Source organism: Octopus sinensis, linkage group LG10 (genome assembly GCF_006345805.1).
Source record: "Octopus sinensis linkage group LG10, ASM634580v1, whole genome shotgun sequence".
Classification (NCBI taxonomy): Eukaryota; Metazoa; Mollusca; class Cephalopoda; order Octopoda; family Octopodidae; genus Octopus; species Octopus sinensis.
The window spans coordinates 93,384,054-93,398,277 of NC_043006.1; the positions used below are offsets into that span (position 1 = coordinate 93,384,054).

Consider the following 14,224-nt stretch of genomic DNA (forward strand, 5'->3'; position numbering starts at 1 on the left):
ACATTCACCCATCTTTTTTTAAAACATTCGCTAGACAAAACTTGCCTCTCTACTCTCACTTTCCTTTTCAAGTGGTACTTGAAGAAGTTGATGAGAGATTGACCAGAGAGGAAAGTGTTTGTCTCCAATCCTTTCAGACGCGTCCACCAGATACATTCTTTCGCCATAGCCACAAGGATGATGAAAATAGCTCTTCCTTCCCGTTTGAAGGAAGGAGGCGTGACAATATTGACGATAGACTCAGCTGATAAACCGACTCGTCCCACACGTGACAGCAGTTGTTCGACATAACCCACAGGTCGGAAATTGTTGGACACTGAACGAGTGCGTGCAGAACGGTTTCGTCGCTCTGACCGCATCTCGGGCAGGTCGGCCCCGTGTTCTCGAGCCGTGTCTGTAGAGCTTATCCCGAACGGGTAGCGCTTCTCGGTAGCACTGCCAGGCCAGGGATCTCTGGAAGTTGTCCATGGGCCCTGGCCCGAAAGTCGTCCCGAACAGGCGGGTCAGGTACTCCTCGTCGACGTCCAGGTTCGCCCCGAGCTCGTCGTCGTACCTCCCTCCACTAAACCCCTATAGATGCTTTGGTGTGGTTTGAAGTCACTTAAGGTCGACCCAGGACGGCAGAGTTGCTTGAGAGCAACGCGACACTCGCGGTGCCATTCGCCCTTCCTCGGCCTCTTTTTGATCCACACTGCAGTTCGGTCATGGAGACGAGCTGCGGGAAAGCGTGCCTCACAAACGGCGACCACACCTGTTCACCGTCGTCTACATAGACCAGAGATGTCGCAGTCTCAGCGCGTGTCTGCGCATCATCACCACGGCATGCCCAGCCCTCCTTTTAACGGGTTTGACAGCAAATGGATCGCCTGACCATCGGGACGCATCCTTTCCACAAGAAGCGAAAGAGGATGCGTTGTAGTTTGGTGATGGTAGGGTCGGGACAAGGTACGACGGTCAGGCGGTAGTAGATGACGGACGCGATGTACGTGTTCGCCACCTCCGCTCGACCTTTTAGGGACAGTTTCCTCTCGGCCATTGCCGGGCGAGAGTGACCACCCTACTCGTTATCGTTCCAGTTCTTCTCACTTGGAGGTCCGGACCGAACCAGACCCCGAGCAACTCAACCGGGCCGTCGGTCCAGCGTCCCACGACGGAGGCGCTGGTGGACGGCATGGGCTTGCTTCTCCAGGTGCCTAGTCGCAAGCCCACTGACTTTTCCCGGTTGATTTTCGCTCCTGTCACCGCTTCGTAGTTTTTCAGTGTCTCGCCGCCGACCAGCTCGATGTGCTCGTGGCTAGACACTATGACGGTGACGTCGTCCGCGTATGCAGACACGCTCGTCCCGCATCCCAATTCTCGCGGGATGCCCCTTAGAGTCGCCAGCTTCCGCAGTAGTGGCTCAAGAGTCAATACGTATAGAAGCGCAGAGAGGGGGCATCCCTGACGGACCGAACGTGCAATGTCGAAAGGTCTCGATAGATGTCCATTTACGCGAATTACCGAACGGATGCCTCTGTACAAGGCAGCTATCCAGCCGCGGAAGACGGGACCGAAACCAGCCGCTCTCAGGACTGCCTCCAAGTATCGATGGTCTACCCTATCAAAGGCTTTCGATTGATCCAAGTTGATCAGGGCCCCACCCATGCCAGGTTCGTTAACTACTACCTGTCTATGATGTAGCGCATCAGATGGAGGTTGGTCATGGATGGTCCGGCCTGGCACGGCGCATGTTTGCGCCTTGTCGACCATTTTCTCGATGACAAGCGCCAACCTCTTGGCTAGCACCTTGCCAAAATTTCAAGTCTGCATTAAGCAGAGTGATGGGCCTAAATTTCTATTACATTTCCTTGTTTAGATCTTTCTTCAGCAGTGTTACGGCCTGCTCTCGGCTCACAAAACCAGGAATGCTCCCGTTTTGCTGCCAGTGCAGTACACCGCCGCCAAGAGATCTCCAAACAAGTCTGGCATACAATTGTAAAGCTCGTAGGGCAGACCATCCAAACCCGGTGATTTGTCCCTCGAGCATTCTGCCATCGCTTCCCGCACTTCCGCCGCCGTGATGGCACCTTCGCAGCACCCTGCCTTTCTTGTCGAGAGTCGTGGTAGGCTATGTAGGTAGGCACTGAAGTCCACCCTACGTTCTTGCCCTCCACTCGTTCCGAACAGTCGGGCAAAATGCTGCTGAAAGGCCTCACACATTTTACTTGGCTCGAGCAATTCGCGCCCCTGTTCATCTACCAGTGACCGAATGGTGGCTTTGTTGCCCTGTTGCGCCTCTGCCACCCGGGCCTCTCTCGCGGCTCCAACACCTTCGTTCCTTAGAGCACGCATCCTAGCTCTGACAGCACATCCTTCGTGTTTGGCGTTGAAGTGTTGGTCGAGGGCCAACCTCGCCGCCAAAACGTCGGATGCGATGCCGCTTCTAATTGCCTCTTCTAGCTTCTTAACTAGCTCACCCTCTACTCTATTTCTATCTATGGCTAGTGCTTTGCTGTACCTAATCGCTTCTGCTTTTACTGCTCTCTTGAGGGCAAACCACCATTTGTGTTGATGATGGCTCCCGTCAAAGCCCGCTTTACTAGTGTGCTAACCCGGTCTCTGAAAACTTGTCTCGATGGGAAAGACGCGTTTAGTTTCCAGTATCCGGGACCCTGCCTAAGTGTCTAGCGTACATGTCACAAGTTTGTGATCCGTGTAGCTGACTATGTGGAATTGTGGACATCCTATGCTATCTCTATCTACTGTCCTACACAGTATCCTATCTAGATACGATCTCGACGAGCCGATGCGGTTGCTCCATGTCCACGTTGGCGCATTCGGGTGGTCTAGTCGGAACCTGTCAGACAGTTGAAAGCGTCTGAGCAGGTCTCTGAGGCATTTGCATCCCCGTCTATTCCTATCTCTACCCACGTAGTCTACATGCGTGTCCAAGGTAGCATTCCAATCCCCCACTAAGAGTAAAGGACGAGACGTTCCAAGAAAACTTCTAGACGTTGAAAGAAATCCGCCCGACCTGTTAAGGGCGGTGCGTAAACTGATACGAGTCGAAAAGCGCACCCATTGCTGCCGTCGACATCCAGGACGACCAGTCTACCCTCCGGGTCTACGAATATTGTCCTTACATTGAGATCCAGACTCTTTGTAAAAGTACCGCGGTGCCACTACCGCCCATTCTCGGCAGACAGGGGGAAAAAAAATGTTGAACTGTCCGCCAAACATGGTCTTTAGGGCCCGCGGATTGTGGAGTCTGGTCTCGCTTATGGCTATGATTTCTAACTTATGTGACTTTATGTCATTTAAGAGGTACCCTTGTTCCAAGGGGACCCCAAGCCACGCGCATTTACACAACCAATCTTGATCATAGTTCTAATGAATTAGAATACAGAGGGTTACTTACTGCTCGAAAGTTTTTTGCTTTCTCCTCCGTTGGTTTTGTCCTCGAGAAGATCCCAGTACAGTTTCTTTGTGAGATTTTTTGGCATTTACCAACCGCACTGGGGAAAATGCCTTTGAGTGTGTGGTGCAGACTTTTGGAGATGTGTAATATTTTGATGTGGTCTGGTGGTGTTGTGTATGGGTGATTATTTGTTTTTATGTCATCTTCTGTTATGTTTGTTTTTGATTGGATGTATTCCATCAATTTGTGTTTTTGGTGTCTATGGCTGTGAGCATGTTTGCTGTATATGTTTTTTGTGGTGTTGGTGTGGCTGTTGTTTGTTTGCGTTGGGTTTTGAAATGTCTTCGGGAGATGTATTTCCCCCTGCTTTGTTCGTGTTTGCATTTGGTTTGGTTGTGTTTCTGCTCTTTATTTTCCTTCTTTTTGTAGCTATTTGCCATTCCTCACTGGTTTCGTCTTCCGACGAAATTTCTGAGGAATCAGAAGGGGGTAGGGGTATTTGTGGGCTTCTATGTATGTCTGTGTAAGTGGTTGTGTTGTTGTTTTCGTTTGTTGTTGGTTTTGAGTGTTTGTGTGTGTTGAGTGCGGTATAAGGGATGGGGGATCAGTTTGTGTGTGTTTTCTTTGTTTTTCTGTTCCTTTGGGTTTTGCTGTTGATGGTGGTGTTGGTATTTTTTTCAGGTGTCGAGTGGTTTTTGGTTGATGACGGATTAGCTTGGTGTGCTTCTCTTGTCGTCTTCTGTGTTGATGGTGGTTGGGTAGTAGAGCTTTTTTTCCGGAGTGCTTTGGTTGTGGTAGTGGTTGTTGTTGTTGCTCTTGGTGTGCAGTGGTTGGGCACGTCTTTTTCAAGTGTGTTTCGCTTCCACACAAATAGCAGCGTGGTCGCCTGCCCTCTACCACTATATAGAGTTTGTAGCCCTCCTGGCAGTTCTATAGCGGTGGGTATCTTCTCTCTTGCTGCTTCATCCAATTGAAGCAGGAATTCGATTGATTTGCCCAATAGTCTTTCTCTCCTAGAACCGCGATTACCAGGATGTTTGTCTCTGACATTGTCTCTGACATTTCAAAGCAGATGGCAGAGACCAACCATTGTGTTTCGACATCAAATGGTATGTTTTTTATTTGGACTTTCGTGACCCTTTTGTTTAAATAGACTGGTATCATTACCAAGTCGTCCGAATGCAGCTCCAATGTGGAAAACGTTTTGCTAAACTTTCGTTGAGGAAACGTACTTGGACTGTACCATTTGTTTCCCCAACTGATATATTCCTTGGAGTCCCATACAGGACGAAGGCATTTATCGATTTTTCCTGCGGTGCATTTTCTGTTCTTCTTGTTTTTTTTGTTTATTACTTTATAATTATTGTTTTTTTTGGTGTGTTTTCCACGATGTGTTGTGGAATATGAAGGTGCAATTTGTCTCCTTCTTTGGAGAAGAGTGCCTTTGTGCGGTTTATCTCTTGTGTGGTGAATGTTACAATTGTTCTTTTTTTGTTTTGTTACGTCCGCAAAATTCGTTTTGAATTTGGCAGTAGAAGTGTTAATTGTGGCAGTGTTAATTGAAGTCATGGTAGTGGTGTTGGTGTTGGCGGTATTAGCAGCAGAAGGCTTGGATGTAGCATTTGACGTCGTAGTAGTGGTGTTGGTGTTTGGCGGTGTTGTCTTTGGTAGGCGGCTTGTGCCAATTTCGTTGTTGTTGTTGTTGGTGGTGATGGTGGTGGTGCGGCATTCATGTTTTCGTTTGTATTCATTTTTGAAATCCCTTTCTCGTCCCTTTATCATCACAAGTGGTGTGGGGAGTGAGGGGAAATCTAAGTTAATGTCTTTGGTCGCGGCGATGGTGAATGCGACGTTAGGTTTGTTGTTGTGTTGTTGGTGGGTGTGATGGTGGTGACAGCGGTGTTCACGCTGCGATGTTTAGCAGCTAGTGGTAGCAAGTGTTTTGCTACCGTTCTGCATGACTAGCGGGCTAGCCACGTGGTTTCTAGTTGCCATTTTCAAAATGAAAATGGCTAAAAACCCACGAAAGTTTGAAAGTTTTTTTTGTAATTTCGCCCATACAGGGGCGGAATTCTACGTGAATAATTCTCAGGTTTTTAGTGAATGAACTTGCACAACGATTAAAACAAAATATTTGACAACAAGGAGTTTTAAACATGTAAAAGTGGCCAACTTACGTGGAGCCGATATGACTAGCGTCCGTCCATTGTGAGAGATAGATAGATAGATCTGAGAGATAGATAGATAGATAGATAGATAGATAGATAGATAGATAGATAGATAGATAGATAGATAGATAGATAGATAGATAGATTGATAGATAGATGGATAGATGGATAGATAGATAGATAGATAGATAGATAGATAGATAGATAGATAGATAGATAGATAGATAGATAGATAGATAGATAGATAGATATAAAAAGAAAGAATGAGAGAGGAAGTATTGAAAGAGAGTAAAAATGGAAGAATTGAAATTTTAGTATTACATTAATACTGTTGTTACGAACGAAGGTTCAGAATCCAATTCACACACGTTGAAAATCGGTAGCTCATATACATCCCAGAAGAGTAATGCGCAGAATATATGTACATGTAGACGTGGCTATGTGGTAAGAAGCTTCCTTCGCAACCGCACGGTTCCGGTTTCAATCATATGAGAGGGATAATTGATGTTAATCAAATTAATATCCAGCTTTTGACCCTCACTTTAAATTTAAATTTATATATACACACACGTGTATATATATATATATATATTTCTTTTGTTTATTTTCTCATAAAGCTCCCGTTATATATATATACTAAGCAATTAAGGGTTAGCAACGAATTGCCTCACCACACACCGAATTTAGAAATAGCAGTCAAAGAGTTATCTATTCTTTCTACTTAATTATTTCACCCTATATTGTTACTGGTATATATATATATATATATATTATATATATATATATATATATATATATATATATATATATGTATGTATAATATATATATAATATATGTATGGATGTATGGATGGATGGATGTACGTACGTACGTATGTATGAATGAATGAATGTATGCATGCATGTATGTATGTATGTATATATATGTATGTAAGAAGAAAGTTAGCTTCAAGCAATCTGTAGTAAATATAAAACAAAAGAACTTTCAGAAACAACAGAGTTTTATTGAGACGGAAGGTTGTGGATTTTTTCATATCGAAGAACGATAAGCTGAAAAATTTCTTTTGATATTCCACGATAGGTGAACAGGTTTGCTGGGTGTACGAATAAGAGTACAAGAGTTACGGAATTGAGAAGGTAGGATGCGGGGTACATGTTACACAGCGAGCGGGACCTCAGAAGTAGTTAAAATCCAGCTGGCTACACTTCAGACCAAGGATATCTCGATTATATTAAATGGTACATTGTTGCAACAAGGTGGATGTTGAGCATGAAACATTCAGTCAGAATGTGCGACATTCTCCCCAGCACTGCTTGACAAATAGTGCTGATGTGTTTACGTCCCCGTAATATAGCGGTTCGGCGAAAGAGACTGATAGAATAAGTGCTAGGCCTTAAAATAATTAGGTCCTGGAACCGATTAATTTGGCTAAAATTTCTTTAAGGTGGTGTCCCAGCATGACTGCAGTCTAATGAGGGAAAAAAACAAAAAGACTAAAGTACACACACACACACACACACGCACACACACACACACACACACACATGAACACTCATGTATGTATGTCATTATTCAGTTTATTTCAAGATTTCTTGCCAGTAAAGAAAAAAACGGTTTCTAACCTAGATCCCAGGTTCCTTCACTGGAATTTCAACATCAACAACAGGGTATTTTTGTTTGTATGTTGGTATGTATATATGCATGTATGTATGTATGTATGTATGTATGTATGTATTCCCATGCGTAGAGTCACATATCTAGACATACCCATATATATTCAAATGATAAACTTCTAGAAGTTTTTACAGATGTTTACAGTTCCAGTGATGGATTGGATCTGTAGTCTTCGAATTACCTTTCTCCTTTCTGATTTTGAGAAGCTTAATTTCTTAAGATTGGTATTTTGGTAGTGTGTTACATATCCCATGGCCCCAATAACTACAGATATAAACCTGAACTCGTAATCTGGAGAGAGTAACTACAGGTTTCTCAATAGTTCGGCATAGTGTTCCCTTTTCCACCGATCTTCAGCTTTACGTTGACATCCGCTGGTCAGGTAATTTCCACAACTGTGCACAGTTTCCCTTCTCTATTCCAAATCATTATATCAGGTCTGTTGTGCTTACATTTTACTGAGGTATTCACTGGGACGTTCCACCAGTATTCCTTTTCTTGGCTTCTACCATATTGTGGGGTTTTATTTCTTTGTCCTCGGGATTATCCTTACGACGGATTTCATTATAAGTGTCCTAGCTACAACGTCATGTCTCATCGGTAGATAATACCGTGATGACATTTTCGGACAACTGCTCATGATGTGGGTGATATCTTCAGTGTGAACTCCACAAAGTCTGCATCGGTTGTCACATTTTACGGATTTTCCCGCATCTCTATCCCTTTTGTCCATAAGGTACTTGGTTGATATTTCCTGTTCCTGGATTGCAAGCGCATACCCTTCAAAGTGGGAGGTAGTAATCTGGCTATTGGTCCATGATAAGCTCCTTTGATGATCGATGTTACTATCATCACGGAGCTTTCTACTAGCGTATCCACGTATAGTCTTCTGCTCATATAGGCTCATCCTTTCATCTGATGATATGTCGTAGCAGAGTCATGCGACTTCTTTGGGCATGTATTCTAGGTTGCTCGATGAACTACTTTCCTAATCTTATGATGTTATCAGCCTTATGTATGCAAACGTGGTAAAGGGATGCACTTCGAACATGGTTAAGAGATATTGCCGAAGGGATAAGATACGACATTCAAAGGTAAAGGCGGTCTATGTCACTGTTTATGTGGAAATTAGGTGTGCTTGCAAGTATTTTTCCTGTTTTCACATCAATGGCCCGGATCTCATCAAGCGTCCAATCAAGCAACCCAAATGTTGGTATAAGCACTCACTCTGCAAACTCACTGTGGGCCACTGTTATTGAATGTTGAGAGTTTTGAGGTCCAAATTTTCTTTATTCGGCTGTACTATTCTTTGTATGTATGTATGTAGTATGTATGTATGTATGTATGTATGTATGCATGCATGTATGCATGTATGTATGTATATATGTATGTATGTATGTAAGCATGTATGTATGTATGCATGTATGTATGTATATATGTATGTATGTATGTATGTATGTATGTATGTATGTATGTATGTACGCATGTATGTATGGATGGATGTATGTATGCATTTATGTATGTATACCGGTACATACATGTGTACCTTTTTAATGTAGACAGTATTGTAATTTTCAGAAAGACCATGCGTATCCTTAAGCAAAACTCAGACCAACAAGAGACTGATTCACCTCGACCAAAATGAAATATTGTGTGTGTGTGTGTGTAAATGTGTTTGTCTGAACATGTATCTGTGTGTGTGTGTGTGTGTGTGTGTGTGTATGTGTGTGTCTCTGTGTGTATGTATGTGCGTGAATGAATGTATATACGATGTGAGGGAGAGGTAGAAAGAGAGTATTTATGTGTTTCAGCCGACTAAATCTATCCTCTTTCATGATTTATGACGTAACTTAAGGAGAACGTACTGAAGCATATTTTATGTCACCTTCCGGACGCAGATGTAGTTTCCAGTTGAAGATTCCTCAATTCCCCATCCAATAGCTTTGACCGCGACATCAATCTCACGACATCTAACTAAGTTCTCCCTAGATAACGGCGCTTAGAAATGTTAAAAAATAATCAGAAAATTAAATGAAAATATAGATTATTGTGAAAATTCCCACCGTGGTTTTATGGCTTGTGCTAAGAAATATAATGAGAACAACAATATTGACTATCTCACAATAATGATTTTACGAGAAGCGTTAATGAAATTAAAAACAGAAATGAAGAACTGAAAAAAATATAAATTTAGTTTAAATGAAATATCTGATAAAATATATTGGAGAAGAGTAATTTTGATTAGTTTTGGATTTGATTATTTCGTGTCAGTAGGTGTGTATGTGGGTGTGTGTATATGTGTGTATGTGCGTCTGTGCGTGCGCCTGTGTGTGTATGTTTGTGAGTGTATGTGTATGTATATGCACTTAGCTGTTACATTACAGATACATTAGTTTATAAAATATTTTCTTATACATAATCTTCTTAAGATAACGATGTTGTTGTAGGTCTTATTCAAAGATTTCATAGCTCTTATATATTTTCCTTTCCGCCTCTCATTTTTTTTTCAATTTCAATTTCGCTTTCTCTTCACTCTAACCTCTCTCCTCCTCTCTCTCTCTCTCTACTCCCTCTTAAACCTTGTCTTCAAACACTGCAATGAAATAAAATTTCGATTTAGATTTTAAGGTGTATAACTCATAAAATAACCGTGTTTGCTTCATTATAATTCTAAAGTTTAATTTAAAACAAAAAAAAAGGCATCCAGCAGACATAACCCTCCTAAAAATTCCGAATGATTAAATGAGGAATGCGTGAAAATAACTTGTCTTTATACTATTGTTGTTATGATTTATATTCATTGAAGACACAATTTTCCTGAATTAAGATGTTATTGCCCTTATTGAAGTTTCTTTTATTTTTCGCCACTTTACTTTTTCGGATGCTACTACTAATTTTTTTATATGTTAATTTTTACTTTATATTGCAAATACTTAAAGGTGAAGTCTTCGTTGTTATTGCTCATGTTATTTCTTCAACTAATTTATTGTCTCGGCTAAAAATCCCATTATTATTGATTTCGAATTTTGGCAGAAGGCCAAAATTTTCGGGGATAGGGATATGTCGATTACGTCGATCCCGAAAGGATGAAAGGAGAGGCTGACCCCAGCCCGATTTGAAATCTCAACGTAAAAACTGACTAAATGCCGCAAAGCCTTTTGTCTGCCGTGAGGTAACTATTCTGCCATCACGCCGTCCTAAAGTTCCGGTAATATTTCTGCAATTCCAAGGCGGTGAGCTGGCAGGAACGTTAACACGCCGTGCGAAATGCTTTGCGATATTTCGTCTGTCGTGACGTTCTGAGTTCAAATTCCGCCGAGGTCGACTTTGCCTTTCATCGTTTTGGGGTCGATAAATTAAGTACCAGTTACGCACTGAGGTCGATGTAATCGACTTCATCCGTTTGTCTGTCCTTGTTTGTCCCTTCTATGTTTAGCCCCTTGTGGGTAGTAAAGAAATAGGTATCTCGTCTGTTTTTATGTTCTGAGTTCAAATACCACCCAGGTCGACTTTGCCTTTCATCCTTTGGGGTTCAATTAAATAAGTACCAGTTACGCACTGGGGTCGATATAATCGGCTTAATCCGTTTGTCTGTCCTTGTTTGTCCTCTCTGTGTTTAGCCCCTTGTGGGTAGTAAAGAAATAGGTATTTCGTCTGCCGTTACGTTCTGAGTTCAAATTCCGCCTAGGTCGACTTTGCCTTTCGTCCTTTCGGAGGAGATAAATTAATATCAGTCAAATACTGGGATCGATCTGATCGACTGGCCCCCTCTCCCCAAAAACACTTCGTGCCTTGTGCCTAGACTACAAAAGAATATTTCTGCAATTTCGAGGCGGCGAATGAATGTCGGACGGTGGTAGATGACCAACAATGACACAAAGACACAAAGATGTGTGTGTGTGTGACTTAGATAACTTAGGCAACTTAGATTGGTTTCGGCCATTATCAGCCCAGTCCATGACTAACTCAATAACACCACCTGGAAAAGTTTTTTAGTTAATTATTTCGGGACACCATGGACCACTCAAGCAGGGTGTTGTTCTTGATTGAGACTTATCCAGGTGTTAGTGGTTTACCCGGTATTTCCTGAAGGAATTTGTCCAGGTAGCGTTTGAAAGTTGTGGGATCTTTTTCTATTTTAATTTCTTTCGAGGGAATATTGAAAAGAGCAGGAAAACTTGTAGTGAAAAATTGTGCCGCGATGTTCTCATGTGATGTGATCTCGACCTCTGTAGGGGCCACATTGCACGGGGGTCTTTTCTTGGGTGAATTATAAACATAATACCATTTCGATAATATTGGCGAAATATTTTCGACATGGTGCTTATAATGTATCGCTCACGGTGGCGTTGATCCCGCCATGCCATTTATTATTATTTTTCAGTGATTGATCTTTGTGACGCTTCGATCTTCATGTCTTGTTTTTTGGAGGTGGGGGGGCACAATGAGCAACATTATTCGAGGTGGGGCCTAGCGAATGTGGAAAAGAGAAGGGTGATGGTTTCATGATCCCTAGATTGAAAAGTCCTGATGATCCGTGAACACATTCTGCGGGCAACATCGACGTTTTTGTTGATGTGCCCACTTCAACCAAGGTTGCTGTCGACAGTAACGCCTAAGTCTCTGATATAATCCAACGGTTCACGTAGGTCTCCGGACGGTTGTGTATATGGCTCTTTTCCAAAGTGGAAGAGCTCGAATTTTTCTTCGTTCTGCTGCATGTTTTTTTTTTTTTTTTCGTGTGTGTGTGCCTAGTAGGTTACTACTCATAGGTCCTATCGAGGCATCGTTCGATGATAATCTCCTTTAAAGCCTTTCTGAAGCTTTGAGTCATCTGCAATATTTTAATGGTGCTATGTTTAATGGAATTTGCAACGTCATTGATGGGCTTCTTCCAGTTTCCTCCTACTATATCCACTCACAAGACATTGGTCGGCCCGAGACTTTAGTAGAAGACACTTGTCCGAGCTGCCACGCAGTGAGGTTGAACCCAGAATCATGTGGCTGGAAAGTAAGCTTCTTACCACACACCCACGACTGCAACTGCACCTTCAGCAAAGCCTATGACTAATACATATGAAATATAATAATAATTGTCTAGACTCAGACGCAACAATTCACGTGCGGTTCCGAAGATAGTTTCGCAAACTTGACTTTGCTGGCTCGATATATTTTCCTAGATCATTTCTCGATCGAGCCGATTCACTTCCTGTTACATTGGGTCAGCTCCTTTTATTTTAGGGAGAATTTCATCTATGACTCATGGATAAAATTTGGTGGATGGAAACAGCTCGGAAGCTCGATGTACATTGGTTTGTGTGCGCACATTTTTCTTTTTTGTTGTGTGTAAATGTTTGTGTGCGGTTTATTATTGCACACACACACACACACACATGTATGTATGTATGTATGTATGTATGGAAAGAAGAGGTGTATGGCAGAGCAGGAGAAAATATGAGATTTGTTTTTGAAAATGCACGTGAATTTGAAAAACTTGTTTTTAAATAATTTTAGTTCAATACATACCAAATTAGTTTCAACAATGTTTTGTTTATCAATAGTATAAACGTATATAAAACCATGGCATTTTAGCAGGATTTAAAATTTTGAAGTAGAAAACATCACAAAATTCAATGATAGGGGTAGATAATATCAAAAATGATCGGCAAAGAATATAAAGAATTGTGAATTACCAAACGTTCGGTCATATTGAGTTATTATAGAATACGTGGAGAAGGGAATGAAAGAGGAAAAGAAGAGAGTAAAAAAAGTAGGAATCTTACAGTTTCTGTCGTCCTACGTTTTGTTCTTTTTCCGCAGAGTACAAGCCTTTACGCTTTAAACGGAGTATTTTGGAATCAGAGAATAGCTTGTGGATACATATATTTTTTTGTGAATGGATCTAAGTTTTGATTCGTTATTATTCTGATGACATCTTATTCTTTTGGTGGATGTTTTTGGTCAAAAAATAGGTTTTGTTTTGTCATTGGTGTTTTGGTTGTTTCCCTGTACATAGGAACAGGTTTTGATTGGTGGTAGGTTTCGTGACGACAATTTATTTTGATAAACAACCTTTCTTTTGTCTTGGTCAGGTTTGGCGTTCTGCTTGGTTGACTTCCCCGTTGATTCTCTTAAGGGGTTAGTTTGTTTGTTTTTCCTGAGGGTCCGGTTCTGATTGGAGATAAAATTTCATTGGTCCAGTGATAATTGAGGTCAGCGACTGGTATTTGAGATGCTGTATGGTGTTATTGTATAGTGATTTGGAGATGCGGTTTCGAAACCCAGGAGGAAGACTGTTACAAAAGTTTTAGAATTATATCTGCTGTTTTTGTTTTTTGTTTTTTTTGTTGTTTTTTTTTGTGTGTGGAGAAATTGAAATTTTCTTCTTACAAGTGTATAATTAACGGATATTTAGTTGCAGTTTATATTTTCTTTTGAGCATGCTTTATTTATTCAATCGGAATTGGGTTAAAGTGTTTCCGGTTCATTGATAGGAAGATTTAGTATTACGGGTTTATGTCTGCGGGACATTGATCTAAAAGAATCAACCAACTGGAACGGTTGATGACCATTCTGACAGGGAAGTCAACTAAGCAGAACACTAAACTTGACCAAAACAAAAAACGGGTTCTTTATCAAAAAAATAAAGAGAGAGAGGGGGGAAGATACGCATATACACATATTATATATCAGTATATGTATATCTATGTAATACATATATGGCTGTGTATTTACACATGTATGTGTGTGTGTCTGTATAGGGGTGGGTGTGTGGGTGCATCAAAGTTTGTGTGTGTGTATGTTTCTATGTGTGTATTTGCTTTCCTGTACACTAAGAAACAAAAGAATATTCGATGGAAGCATTAACCAATTCTCATATAAAATTCTTAGAGAAAGTATTGATATCTTTTGTTGTGAATAAGAAATATCTTAAAGTCTTAGTTGACTAAGAAATTACACACTTTAATGAAACCTGCCTGGATT

The 14,224-nt window shown here is 41.5% G+C and overlaps 1 long non-coding RNA gene across 1 annotated transcript in view; it reads right to left on the bottom strand.

Annotated features, from left to right (window-relative positions):
- The window catches only part of LOC118764992, a 113,330-nt gene extending 100,252 nt beyond the window's left edge, over positions 1-13,078 (bottom strand). The window contains exon 1 of the long non-coding RNA XR_005000835.1: positions 13,024-13,078. This is a non-coding gene — a long non-coding RNA (uncharacterized LOC118764992). The remainder of the gene's footprint in view (positions 1-13,023) is intronic.
- Positions 13,079-14,224: the final 1,146 nt, after the last annotated feature.